At 35.3% G+C, this 24,123-nt stretch overlaps 1 pseudogene; it reads left to right on the forward strand.

Annotated features, from left to right (window-relative positions):
- The window catches only part of LOC149062276 (zinc finger MYM-type protein 1-like), a 299,795-nt pseudogene extending 280,648 nt beyond the window's left edge, over window positions 1–19,147 (forward strand).
- The last annotated feature ends 4,976 nt before the right edge of the window (window positions 19,148–24,123 follow it).

Below are 24,123 nucleotides of genomic sequence, written 5' to 3' on the forward strand. Positions count from 1 at the left end.
AAATCAAAAACAGTCTAATAAATCACATACATCACACTCTCGTCCAATTTATCGACCAAAAGTGATGACCACCAATACAACACTACCTACTGAATCGTATAAGAATGTACCTGTCATCAGTAAATGCCAGCTTTGCAATAAACCACACTCGATTCGACAATGTCAACTGTTTATTAGTAAAAGTCCTTCTGATAGGTTTCAGCTTGCTAAAACACACCGTCTCTGTATAAACTGTCTCGGCTGTGGCCACTCGTCTGCTGCTTGTCCTTCAAAATTCAAATGCCAATCGTGTAAGCGATCACACCATACGTTGTTGCATTTTGAATCAACTCCAGCCGCGACTGTTTCTCAACCTAGTGGGTCCATGGTAGTTCAGTCCAGTGATCCAACAAGCACAGTCACGTTAGTCGTAAAGGATCAGCCCCATAAAGTGGTGTTATTATCAACTGTGCTTCTCGACATCTGTGCTGCTGACGGTCGTCATCATTCGTTTCGAGCCCTCCTAGACAGTGGTTCTCAAGCCAGTTTCATAACGCAAAAATCGGCTGACATTCTCATGCTTAATCGCCGTCGTTCACCTGTAAATATAACCACGTTTGCCAACACGAATACTACTCCTGTTTGTGGAGCATCGGTTGTAATGGTGACGCCTCATGGAAAACAATCGCCCATCCTAAGTGTTGACGTTTTGATTGTACCACACATCACAGGCAAGACTCCACAAATTTCGATCAAACCTGGAAAATGGACACATATCCACAACTTGCCCTTAGCTGATCCGTTATATCATCTTCCTGGTGAAGTAGATTTTCTTTTGGGTGCCGACATTCTGCCATCCATATTGTGTGACAGTCTCGTATCGGGTCGTGTAGGTGAGCCCACTGCATTGAAAACTATATTTGGTTGGGTTTTGTTTGGGCCAACCACTTCAGCTGCACCTTTGTCACTGACCACAATGTGTGTGTCAACCTCCATCAACCTTGATGCGACTTTAAGAAAGTTCTGGGAGCTGGAAGAACTGCCTGTAGTTCACCACTTCAGTCCAGATGACGAGGCTGCAGAAGAAATCTACATATCTACTACTACTCGAACCAGTTCCGGTCGTTTTATGGTCACCCTACCTTTTCGAACGCCATTTCCATTGCTAGGTGACTCTAAATCACATGCTCTTCAACGGTTTAAGGCGCTTGAATTCCGTCTAGCTCGAAAACCCGATCTGCGTCAGCAATATGTTGAATTTATGCAAGACTATTTGTCAAGTGGGCACATGGAACTTGTACCATTCAATGAGCGGGAAAATCCATTAAATTACTATATACCCCATCATTGTGTTATAAAACCTGACAGTAAGACAACAAAATTGCGTGTGGTGTTCAATGCATCAGCTAAAACTTCTATTGGCGTTTCCTTGAATGAGAGTCTGTATACTGGTCCAAAGTTACAACCAGATATCCAGATAGTACTACTCCGTTCTCGTCTCTGGAAATATATCTTTATGGCTGATATCAAGCAGATGTATCGCCAAATTTTAGTTCAACCACCAGATCGAGATTATCTGAGAATCCTTTGGCGTTTTTCACCCTCGGTTCCCATTGATGAGTATCGGCTTTGCACAGTAACATATGGGACTTCAGCCGCACCTTTTCAAGCGCTGCGAACTATTCGTCATCTTGCCACACTCGACGGTGCTACATGGCCGATAGCTGCAAATGTGTTGCTCAACGACACTTTTGTCGACGATATTTTAACTGGTGCTAACTCGGAAGAAGAAGCACTGAAATGTCAAGATCAGCTGATAAATCTCTGTGCACTTGCACAATTTGAACTCCGCAAGTGGGCCAGTAACAACGTAAACATTTTACAAATGGTCCCACCAGAAGCTCGTGCAATGTCTGTATCAATTTTGTTCAACAGTGGCGAACTATCTGATTTGAAAATGCTAGGGTTAAAATGGGACCCATCCGCTGACACCTTCTCCTTCCGCGCTCAGCCATCAGCGACTCAACCAACAAAACGATCTGTTCTTTCCGATATTGCCCGTGTGTTTGATCCGTTAGGACTATTAGCTCCCATGACTTTTTTCACAAAACATGTCATGCAGCAGCTGTGGATTTCCGGTGTCAATTGGGACGATCCACTCCCACCTGATATTGCAGCTTTGTGGGCCCGATATCAGTCCGAAATTCAACTCGTTGAAACCATTACAATTCCTCGTCGTATAACCTATGATCATGCTATTTCTGTACAGCTCCATGCCTTTTCCGATAGCTCTGAAAAGGGCTATGCCGCAGCAATTTATCTCCGTGTGACGACTGTAACATCAGTTCATTGTCACCTGATAACAGGAAAATCGAAAGTTGCCCCAATAAAGCGTTCCACAATTCCCCGTTTGGAATTATGTGGTGCCGTTTTAGCTGCGAAATTACTCCGTATAGTTTCTGATGCGTACACTGATCGTATAACTATTGATGAATTACACGCCTGGACCGATTCCACCACAGCTCTCGTTTGGATCCGATCGTCCCCTCATCGATGGTCCACCTTTATCGCTAACCGAACCAGTATGATACACAAGTTGAGCTCACCTGCAATCTGGCGCCACGTTCCAACAAAAGATAATCCCGTTGATTGCGCCTCACGCGGCCTGTTTCCATCTGATCTCTTCAATCACGCATTGTGGTGGACTGGTCCATCGTTCTTGTTAAGGCCTCCAGATGAATGGCCAAAATTGCTTTTGACTGAGCTTGAAGACTACGACGGGCCTCCTTCTCATGAAGCTCGACCACCTACTGTTCTCAACGTTGCTGTAGACATTCCGATTATAAATTTGTTAAATCGCGTATCTTCATTGGAGAAGATCCTTCGTGTAGTCGCGTACTGTTTTCGTTTTTCCAAGCCACGGTCTGACGCCCCAACTACCAACGTTATAAATGCCGATGAAAGAGCTGGTGCGCTCACCGCTTTGGTATTCTTAGTTCAACGTCAAACTTTTGCCGTCGAAATTGCAAATCTGTCAAATGGTGTTCCCTACTCAAGATCATTTCGACGTTTAGACCTATTTCTCGATCCCGTTGGTATTCTCAGAGTGGGCGGTAGGCTGCGCAATGCAGATATTCCGTACATTCACAAGCATCCAGCACTTTTGCCTTCTCGTCATCGTTTAACGGAACTGATAATTGATCACAATCATCAAGTATTGAGTCATCCTGGAGCTATGACACTCCAATCACATTTACAACGTGAGTTTTGGATTCTGTCAGCGAGACAAGCTATTAGATCCCGACTGCGTCTATGTATTCCATGCTTTCGCACAAGACCTCAATCGGTGCAACCAAAAATGGCTGCTCTTCCTAAGTACCGAGTACAACAAATAAAGCCGTTTGCTATAACAGGCGTTGACTATGCTGGACCGATAGCTGTCAAGGGCTCCCGTGGTCGACCATCCTCCAGGAACTCAGCCTACATTTGTTTATTCGTCTGTACTGTCACCAAAGCATTGCACATCGAGCTCAGCTCTGACCTCTCAACCGAAACCTTCCTGTTAGCATTCACTCGCTTTGCTGCTCGTCGGGGACCAATCAAAGAGGTCCATAGTGACAATGGTACTAATTTTGTTGGCGCTGCGAACCTCTTAAATCCATTGCATACCTTCATCGCCTCAGAGAAATACCAAACTAGCGTGCGCAACCATTTGGCAAAACACCAAACAACTTGGTTTTTCAACCCTCCGTCATCTCCTCACTTTGGGGGGCTGTGGGAGGCTGGAGTAAAGTCAACTAAGTCTCTAATCTATCGATCCATTGGAACACACTTACTCACAAGTGAAGAATTGATCACTTTGCTTGCCAAAATTGAGGCCACGCTGAACTCCCGGCCTTTGTGTGCCCTAAGTAATGATCCTAAGGACTTAGAGGCGCTGACACCAAGCCATTTTTTAACACTGGAGCCTTCAACTTCTCTCCCCGACCCTGATTTGAAAAATGTATCACTCTCCAAAATGCAACGTTGGCGCTTAGTTGCCGACCTTCACCGTTATTTCTGGACCAGGTGGAAGAATGAGTACTTATCCACTCTGCAGCTGCGCACAAAATGGTCTGATCACGGAGAACCGCTGAACGTTGGAGGTCTTGTTTTAATAAAGGAACCCTCACACCCTCTGTCTTGGCGACTCGGACGTATTGTGCAACTCCATCCTGGACAAGACGGCGTATCACGCGTTGCTACTGTCCATACGTCATCTGGTATATTGACTAGGCCAGCTGTTAAGCTGTGCCCATTGCCTCTTTGTTGAAGTTCCTTCAAAGTGGGCGGTGATGTTGGCGCTGAAAATTTTATCGCGATATGCTAATGCGAGCGGTGCGCGGCAACGTGGAAGTTCTTATCGGTCTGTCCACTTTTTTCCGTCTTCCCCGAACACCACTCCTTCTTTTTGTGTTTTTAATTGTCAAATTATTATACCTGTGTATTATTTATTCTCTTTGTTTATATGTTCTCTGTGTTTTAATTAATGGTCGGTTATTGCCGTACGATTATTATCTTAAATACCATATGTTCCTATCAATTATTATTATTATTATTGTTATTATTATGCGGCCAACGCCCTAATTATTATTATTATTAATATTGGCGTCTCGGTGTCTACGTGTTTTTTTCTTATGCCGTATATGGTTATGTTGATATTCTCTAAGCCGCTACTGTAGCGTTGTTTTGTCGTGCTGAATTATGTAGTGTTTTCTTTTGTAAGTCGCATTGAGCGCAATCATCAATTATTATTATTATTTTCATATTGTTGTAAGATTTGGTTTATTCGTTGTCAATGCGATACGAAATTTCATTATATTTGTCTCGCCAGTAAGGCGTAAAATTCATTGGTGTTGTTTTTACTATTTTATTCATCACTCGATTTGTCGTGTGTGACTATCACTACTTCGACTCCTACTTAAGGTTAGTACGTACTCATATATATTGCATACCCGTCGATTACGACTTCGGACTGTTCACCGTTGCGTAAGACCGCCAGCACTAGCCGTGTTGCGTGGGAGGCCACCCAGGTTGACAAGGTCCTCAGCTTCCTCGAGTTCCTCGAGGCCATCTTCATCTAAGCATCGTGCTGTCCACACCCGCGTAAGACCGCCAGCACTCGCCGTGGTGTGTGGGAGGCCGCCCAGGCCGTCCAGACCAACGTCATTGCAAGCCAATCACCTCAAGACCTCATTAATTTAAGTTTAGTTTAAGTATTGTCCCTGACTTATTGTGAGCTCTGTGGTCATTGCACCAGACCGGATCGACCACAGAGACCCCCGCCCATAACTAAACTGTCACATCCTCTTTCCATTGTACATTAGTTCCTGTCCACGTCGTCGTTGTTCGTAGTGCATTTCATATTGCCTATCCTAGAGAGTATAAGGCGACGGCCCTTTAGTTGCCTACCTACGCCCCTTAACAGAGTCTTATACTCTTCGCTCTCGGACGTTACCGAGTGGTCCTTCGGGTACCCCAACATTTGTTGGTCGCGTACAATAGTATTATACATACTTATGTCCTATATACATCATATTATACATCAACAATATTTGTCACAAATTTCTGTATGACTATACTACATTTCTTTTTTTTTTTTTGATTGTGAATGATGATTTTAATTTATTTTACAACTGATTTGTGAATACCAAATTATTATATATTAGGTAATAACTAATAATAATGAACTTAATAAACAGTAATTACAAGTAAAGATTTACGTATTTATTTTTCATAGAAATGTAAAGTTTATAATATTGTGGAAAATTAATTTATACCTAGTAGAACATTATAATAATAAAAAAAAAAAATTACAAACAAATAAAATAGTTTTTATAGAGTGTATATTATATCAACATTTTTACAAATAAAAGTAGTTAGTATTTACCCCTAGAAACACTATCCGATTGCCATGGTACGCTTCCCACTGTGTTAAAATAATCTGTGTACTTTTGTCTTACACAAAAAGCATTTGATCCACTTCTAGTGTTGTTGTTGGTTAATGGCAGTAATTGATTTTCCGGCATTTCATTTTCACTACTATCGCCTTGCATATTATTTAAAATTATTGTTTCATTTCTTAAGAAATTGTGTAATACACAAGCTGCTTTTACAACATTATCAACACTTTCAATTTTAGTTTCAAAAGGTCTTCTAAACACTCGGAATCGTGATGCCAAGATTCCAAAAGTGCATTCAACAGTTTGCCGTGCTCGAGAAAGTCTATAATTAAAAACTTTATTTTGAAAATTGTTTGTTACACTTCTATTTGGATAAGGTCGCATAATATTTTCACTTAGTGGAAACGCTTCATCTGCTACAAAAGCATAGGGTAATATTTGGTCATAATCGGTTAAAGCTGCTGGTGGTGGAAGTCTTAAAGTTTGTTTATTAAGTTTTTTTGCTAACGCACCACTCGAAAATATATTTGCATCACTGAATCTTCCCATAGAACCTATATCAATACTAATAAATTTGTAGTGAGCGTCAACTATTGCCATTAAAACCACGGAAAATGTTTGTTTATAATTATAAAATGAAGTTCCGCTTTTGGGTGGTTTTTTAATCACAATGTGTTTGCCATCTAGAGCGCCAATGCAGTGTGGAAACTGCCATATCTTTTCAAAATCATTTGCGATCAATTTCCACATTTCCATTGTGGGTTCTGGTAAATATATTGGTTGCATGTTGTTCCATATAGCAGTGGCCACTTCATTTATTATCTTTGAGACAGTTCGATCCCCCATTCTATAACTATATGCTATACTTTTGTAACTATCTCCTGAAGCTAAATACCTGTAACCAACAGGGAAAACAGTTTTTTTAATAAAATTATTTTTACATTTTACTACTATTAATCAAAGAGATGTGAAATTTGCAGTTAAACAATTTCGGTTAACTACTTTAAATACAAGTACAACAATACATTATCAAGTGTTAAATTTGAATCCAATGATATAATATAATCATTGTATAAAAAAAACGATTCTGAGTGAAAACGGTCGGTCAGTCGCTCCGCTCAGAATATTTTATTGTTTTTACAGGTGAAACAGTGAAAACCATGTGGACCAAACTGAGGAACTGCCACAGAGATGCTCTACGAAGGCAAAAAAAAATGTTTAAAAGTGGAGCTGGAGCTGAGACAGTTAAACAGTGGAAATTCCAGAAACAAATGGAGTTTTTGTTGCCATACATGGAGAACAGAAAGCGAAGTGCCAATATAGTTGACAGTGATGATGAACAATCTGACAATGCAGACACTGAAGTTAGTCAAATTTTAGAGACACAGCAGACGCCAATCTTGGAGAATAATTATGAACTGGAAGAAGATAATGAAGTGCGCAGCAACAAGGAACGAGAAGATTCTGTTGAAAAATTAAAACATACTCCTTCGTCAGCTGGAAGGAAATTTACTTTCAAAGAACCACAGAAAAAAATGAAAAAAAATGATATAGGCACCTTAATTCAACAGTCTATAGCGAATCGCGAACAACGAGCCAAAGAAAGATCTATTGAACGCCAAAAATTGGTAGACCTCAAAACTCCAAATGATCCGCTCTACCATTTCTTTATGTCCATGTACCAAACTACTTATAAAATGCCACCAGCGTCTCAACTTACTATAAAAAATAAATTATTTGAAGTTGTTTCGCAAGTAGAGTCTGATCTTTTGAATTCTCAACAAAATAATGCTTTTCAAGAACTTCACTCACAACAGATACAACAAAATATCTACAGTCAACCTCAGTCTTTTTCTACGTGGTCATACGGAGAAAGTTCATGTGCAAGTACTTCTCGCGACAGTTCAGTTTCTGAAAATGTTGAGAACCAAGATGATATTGTTCATTATATAAATACTTATACAGAATAATTTTTTTTAATTTTATTACATCAAGTTATTATTTCTAGTTATCTAATATTATAATATTAAGTATTGACTTATACAGAATAATTTTTTTAATTTACTTCAGAAGATTAATAAATATGATTTACCATATTAATATAACATAAAATCATTAACTAAAGGATCGTGTTTTTATTTTGGGTTCTTTACTTTGTTGTTAAAATAAAATTTACAAAATTGCAATGCTTAGGCCTTATTGTATAGTAATAATGTAATTATTGTTTATTATAATTTTATTGTTAAAACTTCAAATTCATTTTAAAAAACTTACCTTAAAAAGACTGCCAGTTTTTCTTCGGGTTCAATCGGCTTTTGAGCATTACATCCAAATGAATAAATAGTATCTCGTATTAAATGAAGAACTTCATTAAATTGATTTCGGTCCAGGCGAAAGTAGTTCAAAAATTGTTTGTCAGAAAATTCCGACGACAAATTGAATTCACCGTGACTTTGTCTTTTTTTCATAAAATTACTTTTCCACGTTTTTTTTTGTTTAGTTAACGAATATAACAAAATAAGTTCATCAAATTCGTCATCAGAATCTGATTCAGAACTTAAATTTATTAAATTTTCGGCCATCATACTATCGCTCACGCTCATGCTCGTGACTGATATTAGGCGGTGAAACGTCAGAACTGCATAGTAATATGCGCTCACTTAGGTAGCGCAGTTTTTCCTACCCTGCGTCGCCCTACACTGTGCTGCGTCGCCTGCGTCTCAATGTGCGCCCGGCCTTAGTCACTAACTATGTTTCCCAATGGAACTCAACAGACGGCACTACTGATTACTAATTAGTTACTAACGGGTGAGTGATCAGTTCCAAGTGATTCGATTGTCGAGTCGCTTTCAAGTTGCGTCACTGCGAATTGTGTGATTTTTTTTTAAATCAAATATTTTCTTGTTTAATTTTAAACAATGAACGAACAAAAACTTAACATAAAGTTTGTAGAAGAAGTGGAGAAACACCCGATTTTGTACAACTTCACTCTTCCTGGCTATTCTAGGAAGGATGAGACGGAAAAAGCTTGGAACGAAGTCGGAAAAACTATGAATATGACAGGTATAATAAACCTATAATATTATTAATTATTTTTTTTTTTATTGATTGTAAATAAATGAAACAGATAATATGTAATACTTGTCTACAAAATGCGTTATATTATATTATTTTAAAGTAGGCAGTATAAATTATATTATGTTATATTATTTATAAACATTACAAAAATATTGATTATTCATAACGTTCATTTTAAATATATAATTTAATCGATTAAATTAGTGAAACCCACAAATGCCTCAACGTAATAATATCATTTATCGTTTGGACATACATTATTACTGAATTTCGTCTATTTTTAGCTAAATATATGTTTTCTCCCGGTCTGAACACCGTGAATCGGTGCCAATATTGATATATCAGATATTATAGCATATTAAAGTTATAATTGATTAAACAAAATAAAAATAATTTTTCATGTATTTTATTATTATTTATTTTTTTACGAAGATTATTGCTATCAATTATCATACTAATTTAAAGAAAAACAAGTTCTGTTGTTTATGCTAATTCTGTAGTTATATATTCTTTTTACATTATCCAAAACTCTTTGAGGGTAAGGTGTCATTAGATATCTTGACAACGGAAATGCTTCATCGGCAACAAAGTAATATGGAAATGAGCTGTAGTTTTCATCATAAGTTAATGGTGAGGGGGTAGGAATATCAAGTTCACCACATTGTATCTAATATTTCATTGCTGAGGCCCTGAATATACCTCCATCGCTATTTCTTCCGGCGTAACCCGTTTCAATCAATGTGAATAAACCGTCAGCATCACAGCAAGCCAATAATACTGTCGAATGATATGATTTGTAGTTAAAATTGGAAGAACCACTGTTCGCAAACTTCTCAATTCTGACATGCTTGCCATCGATCGCTCCTATGCAGTTTGGAAGATTCCAGAGAGTTTCAAAACCTTGCGCTATTGATTTCCACTGTTCTCTATTCGGTACCTGCATGTATTTTTCTTTCAATACTTCCCAAATCACTTTTGATGTGTCCGACACAATCCCACCAACTGTGGACTCCCCTCTAGCGAAATAAATTGCAAGTGATGCAAATGTTCCACCAGTGCCTAAGTATCTAATACATAAAGTAGTTTAAGACAATTTCTATAGTAAACATTATAACATCAGAGTTTCTATTACAATTTAAGCTGTGAAATAAAAACTTTTATGAATTTCTAACTGAAAAATAATTTACAATGTTTAAAAAATGTTCATGGTTTTTTTTCAAGTTAAATATACAGTAAAGTAAAGTATAATTTAAATTACACTTAATAATTATTTTATTGGGTTTTTAAAAATATTTAAAATGAATTTCAAACCATGTATAATAATTTAATAATTTTTTTTGTGACAGCGGCAGAATGCAATGAAAGATGGAAGAACATTCGAGCTGTTTTTGTGCGAAACATGAAGCCTGCCAAAAGTGGTGCTGGAGCGAAAACAAAGAGGACATATTACTTAATGGAATCTATGCAATTCACGGTACCATATATAAAGGCATTAGGCGCACCTTCAGGAAATCTACCAATCCCACAGAACAAAAAGAAGATAAGGAATCTGAAAGAAATGATTCGACCACCAACGAAGAAAACGTTGAGGAACCACAAAGTTCATTTCAACAACCGCCAACCCCATCTCTATCATATCCATCTTCACCGTCACCGTCACCTACACCATTACACACAACTGAAATGTCTCAAAGCAAGAAGAACGCTACTCTCAGTCAGTCTGAGCTTTTACCATCAAATCTGCCAAACAGAAAACGTGGATTTAAGAACCCAGTTGATAAAGCATTCCTCGAATACTTTGAAACCAAAAAAGCCAGTGTACTAAATTCGTCTAATCATATGAACCAGGATCCAAAAAAAGAAGGTTTGAAAATATTTTTACTTTGCATGCTACCAGATCTTCTCAAAATGTCAGACGAAGGAGTACTTTTTAAGCGAAGAGCCCTGCAGTCTGTTGATGACATTTTATCTCATGGTTTCGAGTACACACCTTCAAATACATTTTCAGCCTCATTTACACCTTCGATACACTCTGAAATTATGTATTTATCTCAGGATGCAAATGTGAATAATACTTCGCAATTAAACAGACAAGGAACCTCAAGCAGTCAAAGCACAGAGCAGTTTTATGAAGCAGTAAATGAAGCTTTGAGTGAAGTGAACCAAGAGGAATACAATACACAACTATTTGATCAATTACATGTCTTAAAGTTAACAGTAGTTTTTACATTTATTTTATTTTTAAATTATTATTCAGTAAATTTTTTTATTGAGTAGGTATGTGTTCAGAAATTTCTTACCTGAGAGTAATTAATATCCGCTCCTCAGCATTGATACACTCTCTCATATTCGTATTTTTTTTTGTGGATGGCTGGAGAAATCAGCTGTACTAATTGTAAATAACTATCTTTAGACATGCGATAAAAGCATAAAAATTTAGCATCAGAAAGATTCAATTCTCGCGCGGCAACAAATAGTCGATGGTGAAAATTTCTTTCAATATATGGATGAACCCAAAATCTTCTTCGTTTTCTATATCTTTTGGTATGGTAATAGTAATATGCAATCATCATATTTTCTTCATCACTGGAATCATCCATGGTGTTAGAAAATGATGATACAGGTCCTCCTTCCATAACCAAACAATATAAACTAGTGATTTCGATCACTTTTCAATATGCTCGTGTGCGGATCCGAGTTACTAATGCGTTAGTAATCGATAAAAAATTTAAATCACAAACTCGTTTAGTTTCTAACGATAGCTCCGTGTGTAGACGGACTAAATGGTGATACTCGGCCAATAGTCTATTTAGACGAAACCTGGGTTTACCAAAATCATACTCGGGGATATATTGGAAAAACCCACGAAAATACAGAGGGCCTAAAAGTACCTACTGGGAAAGGCAGTCGCCTTATAATTTGTCACGCTGGGTCTCATTCCTTTGGTTTTGTCAAAGATGCAAAATTAATTTTTTGTTGTAACTCTGGAAATACCAAAGATTATCATTCACAGATGAATGCTACTATCTTTGAAAATTGGTATTTGCTGCAAATGTTAATGAACTTGGAAGACCCCCTGCGTTATTGTTATGGACATCGCGTCATATCATTCTGCATTACTCGAGGACTACTCGAACTCAAATAGTAGGAAGACGGATGTTCAACAATGGTTGCGTGAAAAAAATATAGTCATTTCTCCCGAAAGTCGAAATTGCGATGCCGCGTGGAAAAATGTATAAGTTGATCAATTGACACAACAAATGGGACATGAAGTGGTATGAATTCGACCTTACCACTGTCAGTATAATCCCATAGAATTAATTTAAAAAGGCACAATTTAAAGGGAATGTTGCTGAAAAATACTCAACATTTAAAATTGCTGATGTTGAGGCACTTGTCCATAAAGAAATTGATGCGGTAACTGCTGATGATCGGGCCAAATGTGGAGAACATTGCGTGAAAATTCAAGAAGAACATTTTTATAAAGTAGGACTGAAGGACGAAATATAAGAGCCGATTATTTTAACAATTTATCTAGATGACAGCTGTTCGAGCAACGATGAGTAGAGTTTTATAATTATTATTAAAATCCGAAAACAATTTATTGTAAATATTATAAATGTTATTATTATTTTATGTTTGATAACGTGATAATAAATTTATAAAAAATGTGTATTACAAAGATATAAAATGTTATTTCTTTATAGTAAAGGCCCGTTTAATAACCACACGTAAGAATATGCGATAAGCGCGCGTACCGTACGAAGTTAGCTGTGAAAAAGGTCTATACAACAAGTGTAAATGTGTTTGAAATTATTTTACGCGGGAAAGCATTCTTCGTAGCCCCAATGAAAAACGGCCACTACGGCAGGGCCTGGACACTGATAAAAATTAACATGGTAAATATATACAATACTCAAAATTGTGGCAGCCATCTTCCCGCTGGCTAAACAGTGTAACCATATCAGAAAAACAAAATGATAAATACAATGTATTTCCAAAAATGTATAGATCCAACCATAGTTTTATTCAAATTACTTACTAATTGCTTAAAATTCTTAATTTTAAAATTAGCGACTGGATTAGATTAGTATAAATCAAATATGTGATTAAATAGGTATTCATATTAAATACATATTGGAAAAAAATACACGTTTTATTAAATAAAATATATATTTTATTTATTAGAACCTAAAATGTAGTTTTGAAATGTATAGATCACGATTGTTTGAAGGCAAGCTTGAATAGTAGAGGTACATTAAGATTATGGTTTAAAAATAAGAAAATAGATTGAAAAGGAAAAAGATAAAAAGAGTATGTTATTATGTAATGCTTCTAATGCACAGTATTATTCAAAAAGTACAGACGACAGATCACAACAAAACATGTTCTGCATGTTTCAACTGCATTTAAAAAGCAGTACACACTAATAAACGTGTAAAAAATGCTTTTGCTAAGATTTTTAATAATCTTAATATAATAATGTTTCATGAATTATGATACCAGTTTTTTAACTGATAACACTAAAATGATAAAATAGCCAACGAGAACATGGCCGCCACGTTTTTGTTTACATTGAAAGTGTCCCTTCTGATTTAATTTATTCTGTGACTACGTCGCGTGACCGTCAAGCTTCTAGTTACGCTGGCCGCACAATAGTACCCAATTATTACATGATACTATTTTTACTCGCATTGGATAAAATAGCGCGCTAGTTTGCTAGTAAAGTTGAAATATTTCAACTTAACTCACAAACCAGTTTACCATCAAAATAGTTTGCTAGTTTAGTAGTATACTCAACTAGACAATGCTTTTTTACTATCAAGAAAGTGAACTAACTTACCCACGATTCATAATTATGTAACTCTGTGGTCTGCTGTTTAATAAATATTAAATAATTATTATTAATTAATACGCTTCTTATCTAAGTACCTACTAATCAGATTTGTATTATTTGTGAATATCATACCCAAAATAAATAATAGTGTACCACAGAATAGATGTCAGAAAACAGTGGCATATTTACAATTTTTGATTTGGGGGGGGGGGGTGTCATATCATAATGAAATAATTTATAAATTAGAAGTTATAAAATACTTAGACTCTACTCTAATGTAACTAAAATGTTACATTTTTTTTTCTTTATTATTATAATTGCTATGTACTGACGTCCCGCTGAGACATCTAAACACGCATATACACGTAGATATGTATTAAGTGACCCTGGGGCGTATGATTTCGCCTACCAATTCTTTTGTATAGGACCTCAATAGTTATATCGAAGGCCAAACTTCTAGCCTTTCCAAAATATTACCATAATTGGAATTAAATATACGAACTATTAAATATGAAATCGTAGTCTTGGCAAGCGTATCTAGAGATATGATTAATGTCGTCGGGTTATGGAGATTACGTATCGCGAATAACCAGGATGTAGCCGACCGGTCGCATGGGCGTGGGAAGCTGCGATATTAGAATAATACACGCGTACGCTTTTGCACGACTCGGCCATGGACACATACGTATCTTATCGATAGGAGAGGAAACGCAGGGAGTAGGACTATCTGGACTATATAGGAGAGCCCCGATTAGACCCAATTCAGACGTGAGCCACCAGAGTCAGAGCAAGCACCTTCACGCCAAACACCAGTCCAATTTAATTATTCGGACTTAGAATATTTTACGATTAAATCAGTTGTGCAGTAAAAGTGTTTTATTTACATAGTAATCAAATAAATATCTAATAAATTAACCACAAATTAAGTTGTTATACTTATTACACCCAATCCATCTACCTCAACACCAGTCGTTTGTCCTCCTGTATGCTGGGACGCTACATAATTTACAAAATAATCCTACTATAATTATTATTATATTATTGAAATATTTAAAATTTAAAGTCTCCAGACGCATTCAATAATCTTTGAGTTGGGTGGAAATTAAAAACATTGTGAAAATCGTGATTCTATTTTTTTATATCGACGACCGACATATTATTCGTGTATTTGTTTTCAATTTTTAAAATGAACTCAGTACAGCAAATACTGCAATGTAATTTTTCATTAATTTCGTTGGAGAAAAAGATGGAAATAAAAAATAAAGGTATGCCTACTCCAGATTTAAATATTAAACAATTAAATAAATGTAAAACGAGAGATTATGTAAGACAATTTAAAAATGATATATATAAAACCCATGACTGGATTTGTAGTTATTCAGAAACAAATCGTTTGTATTGTTTTCCCTGTCTACTTTTTGGTCAAAAATCTAATGATGCCGCTTGGGTAAAGAATGGAATAAACGATTTAATTAATTTAAATTCTAAAATCAAAACACACGAAAAATCAATGACACACATAAATTCTCAATTAAATTTAAAACTATTAGGAAAACAAAACATAAGACAACAACTTTCTAGTGCGTATCGGTTGAATATCAAACAATATAATGAAAAAATAAGTCATAATCGTTAGATATTGAATAAAATCATTAATTGTATTATATTTTGAGGAGCATTTGAGCTTGCACTCCGAGGTCACGATGAAAAATAAGATTCAGAAAATCTCGGCGTATTTCGAGGTCTTATAAACTTTAGCTCAGAGTTAGATTCGGTACTAAAATGTCATATTGAGAACTCTTCGGTATTTAAAGGCTTATCCAAATCAATCCAAAATGATTTACTAGAATGTTATTTAGCTGTATGTCAACAAAGAATTAAAAATGAAATAACACAAGCAGAGTATATTTCTGTAATGGCTGACGAAACAACTGACGTATCTGCTCAGTTTCAATTGTCAACAATATTTAGATATTTACTATCGGATGGAATACCAGTAGAAAGATTTTGGGGATTTTTCAATCCTACTGGACACGATGCGAAATCGTTGTCTGAATGCATAATATTCAATTTGGAAGAAGTCCTAGAGTCGCCAGATATGTTGATTTGTCAGAGTTACGACGGTGCAAAGGTGATGAGTGGACGTCTCAATGGTATACAAAAAATAATAAACAATAGCTATAAACATTCACATTTCATACATTGCTATACTCATCAGCTTAATTTAATTTTAATTCAAGCAACTTCACAAAATCGTGAGATAAGAATTTTTTTTTCAAACCTAACTGATATAACCAATTTTTTTTCCAACAGTCCGAAGCGGGTTACGGTTTTAGATAAAATTGTTAAACACAGAGTTCCTCGATCATCTAATACTAGATTGAATTTTAAAAGCCGAATAGTAAATACTGTGTATGAGAATCTTGAGTGGTTAATTGAATGTATGAAAGAAATTGAATCAACATTTAATCAAACCATAACAATTAATCTAGCTGGAGCTTTGCGTCGGATGTTAATTGATGATGATTTATATTTTGGTTAAGAGTTAGCAAACAAATCATATATTTATTCTTAAAACCCATATTGTTTACAGTTTTACACTTTTCAATGTCAAATCAAATTTGTAATATAATATGTATATTTATTTATAATCATACTTCATAGTTATATGTTATCACTTTATCATGTATATTATATTATGCACCTACTCTATGCCAACTGAATATAATTGAATATACCTATATGGACAATGGACATATTATAACTAAAGCCTAATACTATATTTAGTGGTAATACATAAACTGATAAACATTATGTATTATTCATAGTTGTCACTTACGGTTAAAAAAAAATTTCGTTATAGAATTAAAGGGTTTAATTTCTGAGGATGTGGAGTTTTTTTACTACTCCACAAACGCACCCACGGTTCCACGGGACATTGGAACCATGACCTGCCAGCCGTACCGCGTGGTAAGTCGTGAGACTTACGTCGGCAGAACTGACAGGTTTTGTACACGCAATGACAAAATGAATGTCAAAGATTTATAATATCAAATAATATAGGTTACCCTGAATAAGATAATTAACAATAAATATATTTTAGCGTGACATAATAATGCAACTCCAACTCCGGCCATGATAACGTCAGAGCGAGACGTTATAAGATCATAAGGCTATTATAAGGCTATGCCGTTTAAGCATATTAGTAATATTATGGAGCGCAAATAGTGAAGTTTTTATAATAATATTCTTTTTTTATATAAAATATTCTACGTTTGCGAATATTGGGCAATGATTTGAGAAGAACGGAGGGAGGTAGGAGGAAGAAATAATACATTACATATTAGTTGTACACATGGTCGTCGCAAGTCAGCGTGGAATAAGTCGTCGGCTTCGGCCCCCCGGGCTCATGATGGCGTTCTAGCCCATCATTGCGGTTGGAATGCTGGGTGGAAGAATAATATGGTCCTATGACGTTGGTAGGTGAAGGTGCCAGTGGAGTGGACGGTGTAGATCGATGAGAGTATTATCGGTCGTGTTCGGTCTTCGGTGGTTACGAAATGATAACATTTGAAACCGCATCGGCCGACGGCTGGTGGCTGTGGCTTTTGGACGGCTGGCTGACCAGTGCGGGTGGAAGGGGGACTTTTGGTACAATACCAGGGCCGTAGCGAGTGTGTGGCGACCGAGGCATTTGCCTCGGGCGCCAATGAAATGGGGGCGCTAAACTTTGATACATTTTTTAAATTAAAATATTGTTCTACCAATATAGTACTTAGGGAGCATTCAAAAATGTCTTACTTAAAAAAATATATTTAACTATTCAATTACCTAAACCTAATTGTATTATAAGTTTAATGTATGTACATGTAGGAATGTAGGTACCTACTATGTTCAGTATCTTTTGCATTTGAAAATTATTCTTCTAGTGTTATTATTGTGATTTCATATTGAATATTCTACGAAAACATTGTACGTTGTAACGGAATTGAATTATCGTTATGCAATCAGTCTATTAGTATCTATGGCATATGCGATAAACATTTATTTTGGTAAATCCCAGCCGCAGCCGACAACCGCGGCTCCCATAGACCATAGTCCCATTACTCGTCAGTCAAAACACGCTATACACGAACACATTTATTATATTTATACTGGCCATCAGTCTGCTGTCTGCATTTCTGTAATTATCACTATCACTCTGCACTTATTCAAATATCGTACTCTGTTAGACTGCGCCTCTCGGCTCTCAATTATTCAACTATAACAGTTTAAGTATTAAGTAGACAAGTAGTACAACACTACGACTCAGTACGACACGACATGGTAAGTAGTTCAGTAGTTGTTTATTTTAAACTTAAAAATCTAATGAACTATTATAATTTATAATAATACTTAATAGGTACGAATAATAATAGGTATCGCCGTATCGGTAATCGCCGCCGCCGCGTATCACTCCGCCGCCACCAACCGGCTTACACACTCAAACATGTACAACACATTATTCGTTATTTATATTGTTTTATTTTTTTATTATAATTATAGCAATGTAACATACTGTCATCTGTGAGTTATATAATATCATGTACGATGTACGTTATATTCATTGGGCGTGAATCGCCGTTTTTAGTATAAATTTATTGTCGTTGTTATTCGTGAAGATCGGTCGGTTAGGTTAGGTTAGTTAAAAAAAAGAAAAGATTGGAATTGTACGAAGGACAAGACGATGGAATACATATTTCGGAAGTTCAACATCTTCGCATCAATATTAACAATGCAGTTGATGTTTTCATAAATCAACTCAATTGGAGATATGAAAAGTTAATGGAAGTTGCTGATGATTTTGGATTTTTGTCTGGTGCATCATTGTACAACATGAGTACTATAGAATTAAAAAAAAGCCGCGATGGATTTAGCAATGAAATACGAAAAAGACATCAATGGTGCAGAATTTATTGATGAGATTTCCGATTTTCAGAACGTAGTGAAGTCAATTATTCCTGACCATATTAAATCTGCAACAGTTATTGAATTACTTCAGCTGATTCAAGACTACAATTTAAAAGAATCGTATCCAAACGTAGAAATTGTATTTAGAATCTTTTTGACGATGCCTGTAACTACAGCTACATGTGAACGTAGCTTTAGCAAACTCAAGCTCATAAAAAATTATTTGAGATCAACTATGGGCCAGGAGAGACTTTCGAATTTATATATTTTGTCGTTAGAAAATGAAGTGGCTGGGGAAATTAATTTTGAAGATGTCATCGATGAATTTGCGGCAATCAAATCAAGAAAAGTCAAATTATGAGATTTACTTTTTTGTATGTCTATATATTACATGCTCTTTTAATAATCAAATATATATAATAGTTAAACATTTTACAAATGATGATTTTTTTTTTTTTTTTGACGGAAGGGGGCGCATATACTCAAACTTGCCTCAGGCGTTAAATGAGCTTGTTACGGCTCTGTACAATACTACATAATCATTGGGTAACAGGTTGCACTGTCTCTGTTGCCGGCGGCACGGCTGCCTCGACCGACAGTACCAGCCCTGTCACAGCTGTTGTTGTTGAGGACTAAGCCTTGCAGAGGGGGTGAGGAGGTAAGGTGTACAGGTGTCATAACATTGTAGTCTAGCGTGTTATTGTAGTGCGTGGTAGGCGTAATATATTATAATATAATAAATAGATAACCAAAAAATGCTGTGACGTTAAAACTTAAACTAGATATTAAATATGTATACAAAAAATTATCATTATTGTACTATGTGCCTGTGTATAAGTTCTTTACATTTAATACTGGCACACTAAAAAATTAAAACGAATTTTGCTTAAATAGAACAAATTGTCTTCGGGCAAGCGGGGGCGTAGCTATATACATAAAATCAGATAATCCTAGTAAACCATGTAACATAACCACACATTTGGAAGTTGCAGCCGCATCTGTTAAGCTGAATGATATCAAACTCGACATTTGTAATATTTACCTTCCAAATCAGCAAATTTCAACAAAAATGACATTGAAAACATAGTACATCAAATCCCTAAAGCCTTAATAATTACAGGTGATTTTAATAGTCACAGCATTGAGTGGAGCTAAAAAAAAACTGACAATAGAGGAAAAGAAATTGAAAAATTGCTAGATAATGATCACCTTGTACTTCTCAACAACATTGAACCAACGCGCATTAATCCTATAAATGGTGAACTCTCTTTTCTTGATTTATCATTTGCCAACGCAGGTCTAGCTCTACGCATAGAATGGAATGTTTTGCCCAATCTCACCAGTAGTGATCATTTCTCCATTTTGATACAAATTTTACCTCGCAACAATAATACTTCATATATAGACGAAAGATGGAACCTAAAGAACCCCGACTGGCCCTTTTTTACTGAATTCCTAGAACTTGAAATATCGAAAATTAAAAATCCAGAATTACTAAGCATAGACCAGCTAACTGGAATACTTACAAAACAGATAATATCTACAGGAAACCTAACTATCGGAAAAACCAAAACAAAAGATCAAAAACCAAAGTACCATGGTGGAACCAAAACATAAAAGACGCTATAAAGGCCAAAAAAGAGGCTTTAAATAAATTTTAAAAATCAAACAACCAGAATGATTTTATAATACTTAAGCAACTCAGGGCTAAATCAAAATACCTTATCAAAATAAGTAAAAAATTATCTTGGGAAAAATTTATTAGCAGCATTAACGACAAAGTTGACAGCCAACTTATATGAAATAAAATAAAATCCTTAAAAAGTCTCAGCAGAAATAACAAAATCCATTTAGTGGACAAAAACACAAATGAACTAATGATCAATTTCGAATTGATTTCAAACAAATTTGGTGATTTATTTTACAACAACAGCAGCGACAGCAACTTCAACAGGGAATTCATACAATTAAACAAAATATTGAAAAGTTAAAAATTGTCAATACGAGAATCAAAACGACCAAATTCAATTGAACCTCCCAATAACCTCTAATGAAATATTTTACTTCTTAAAAAAAATGTAAAAGCATTAGTCCAGGTCCCGACCAAATGCCTAATGCATTTATACACAATTTCGTTGTTAAGACTTTCGATATTCTTACAACACTTTACAACAAAATCCTTGTAGAAGGAACATGGCCAACCTCTTGGAAAAGTGGTATATTTATCCTTATCCCAAAACCGGGTAAAGACAAATTCCGCACAGAAGGGTACAGGCCGATCGCCTTGCTCAATATAATGTGTAAGCTGCTTGAGAAAATTTTAAATCACAGACTTAACTGGCTATTAGAAAAAACTCCTCTTTCTCCCCCCATCAGAATGGATTCAGTAAAAACCGGGTTACTATAGACAATTTGATTGAAATTAAAGAGGAAATCAATCAAACATTCAACATAAAACAAATCATGGGTTTAATAAATCTAGACATCACCAAAGCTTACGTCTCCACTTGGACGTACAACATTATAGTAAAACTCGACAAAATAATATACAAAGGTAATTTTCTAAACTTAATTACCAATTTCCTAGAAAAACGTACATTCAGAGTTAGAGCTAACAATCTCCTTTCAAATAAGTTCATTAAAAAAAAACGGTGTTCCTCAAGGTTCGGCTCTCTCAGTTTCTCTCTTCCTAGTCGCCATTAATGATATTAATGAAAACTGTTTGCTCCCCGTTAAATGCAATATATACGCTGATGACTTCAACTTCTGGTGCACAAGCAAATGCAAAAACACAGTCCAAAGACTGCTCCAAACAGCAGCTACTAATTTAGATAACTGGGCTAAAAAAACTGGTTTCCAATTCTCACTTGAAAAATCCAGTTGTACTATATTCACAAAAAAAAAAAGGAATGCTTATGATTTAAAAATAACAATTAATAGAACCGAAGTCGCCTACAGTAACTCTGCAAAAATGCTTGGCGTCATCTTCGACAGATGTTTATCGTGGTCTCCATACATAAAGCACTTAAAAACCTCTATGAGTAATTTAGTTAAAATTTTAAAAATACTCTCTCATACCACATGGGATGGGGAAACAAACTCACTAATTAAAATCTATAAAACATTAAGCCAGTCTAAACTTAACTATGGCTCATTACTCTATAAAACGGCATCCAAATAAAGTAGTTGGACAGCGTTAATAACTATGGCCTGAGACTGACTTTAGGATCCTTACGCAGCCCCATACTCAGTTTATATAACATTGCCGGCGAAACCACTCCCGAAATAAAAAGACTGGAACTATACCTCAAATATGCAACTAGATACGAAAAATCAAACAACACCATCCACGAAAAAAATAACCCCCTCTTCATAATAGAGACGGGAGACTGCAACTTAGACATTTCGAAAATCATAACCAAAGAAAAAAACTTCCAACCTCCGTGGGCCAACACATACGCAATCAATACTGAACTCAGTTATCTTCCCAAACATCAAACCTCTCCCTATATTTTCAAAAACTTCTTTTAAAGCATTACCTATAGATAACTACAAAGACTTCCAGGAGGTATACACCGATGGCTCAAAAACCAATGAAGGAGTAGGATTTTTGATAATATTTCCTTATAAAAAAATATTGCACAAACTACATAATATTTGCTCAATATTCACAGCCGAAATAATCGCTATCCTAATGGCTACTGAGATTATTATCCAAGAAGCCCACTCCAAATTCATCACCCTCAGCGATTCACTAAGTTCGATAAAAAGCTTACAAAACCAATTCAACCCCTGCGACATTACAACTAAAATCCAGAAAAATCTCAACAAAGCTTCCATTTTGGGTAAAAAAATCACCATTATGTGGATACCTGGCTACTCAGGAATAAGAGGCAATGAATTAATCGATGAACAAGCCTCTTTAGCCATTAACAACAACGAAACTTTGCTAATTAACCAAATTTCATATGCTCACTCAAAAAAATTCATAAACGAATATACTATAAATAAATGGCAAAGACTCTGGAATTTACACAACACTAAATTAAAAGAGACATCCGCCGGTGGACGAACCCAAAACTCACCCGGAAAGAGGAGACGGTCCTTAACCGACTTCACATAGGACACACCAGAATCACCCATGGTTTCCTTATGGCAAAAGAGGATCCCCCTATTTGTCAAATCTGTGGTACTCCATTAACAGTAAAACATATAATAGCCGACTGTCTAATCTACGACCAAGAACGCACCGAATATAAAATATCATTCAACCTTGACTCACACTCGGACCTATTCATGATAAAAACCTAGATTAAGAAAAACAAAATTGTTCAATCTTATATAAAAAAAAATGTTTTATCCAAATTAATAACTTTCCATTGTATCAATATATTATATTATATTATATAATTTCTGTATAAATTAGTGTAACTAATGGCCTTTGTTGTCGATGTAAATATGCTCAATAAAAAAAAAAAAAAAAACTATATATTATATTAACCTTCCAGCGGGCGCGCTGTTGTAAATAATACAACAGTTTTATCTTTATTTCTTTATTCAACTTTTATTCGACTTTTTCTTATCGGCGGTCATGGGTATTCCTCTGTAATGTTATTATCTACGTTTTAGACTATTTTTGAAGTGTTTCATTTTTTTCAATTTTAATTTTAATTTTTTATGTAATAATAATAAGACGTATTGATTTTTTAATAAAACATAATTATAATAGTATTTAAATAAAAACAACTTTGTGAACGTACCTATTGTTTATTTTATTATTAGATATAATATGTACGACTATCACAGCATATTAGGACTGTTGTAAAATTTACAACGCGCGACTACTCTTGTTTCAAATAATGGCGCGCCCACTGGAAGGTTAAAAATGGTGAGCTGTGTTTTCTGTGTAATATATATATATATAATTATGTAATATACAATTATATATTATTTTATTACTGTTTTAAATGTAAGAGTGCCGAGAAAAGCCAGGCGTTTCATCATTATGGTTGAATTTTGGACAAAAAGAACACCGTTTTATTCAATCCCAGTTAAACAAAAATAGTTTATTGTGTTCACTACATTTTGAAAAAGAATTGTTCAACTTGTATAACAAATCAGTTCGTTTGAAGGAAATTCTGTTCCATCAATAGTAGTACACCGAGTAAAACATGTAAGTAGTCTATGATAATAAGAGTATCCTAATTATTTTTGTAAAAATAAAATAATAATATGATTTACATATAATTAATATTTAATACCTAAATTATATTATTGCTGGTTTGAGTGATGATTGATTGTTTAATTTTTATACATATTATTATGAATATTTCTTAG

The sequence above is a fragment of the Diuraphis noxia genome, unplaced genomic scaffold, assembly GCF_037042655.1.
Source record: "Diuraphis noxia isolate RWA-SAM2 unplaced genomic scaffold, SU_Dnox_SAM2 contig0001, whole genome shotgun sequence".
NCBI lineage: Eukaryota > Metazoa > Arthropoda > Insecta > Hemiptera > Aphididae > Diuraphis > Diuraphis noxia.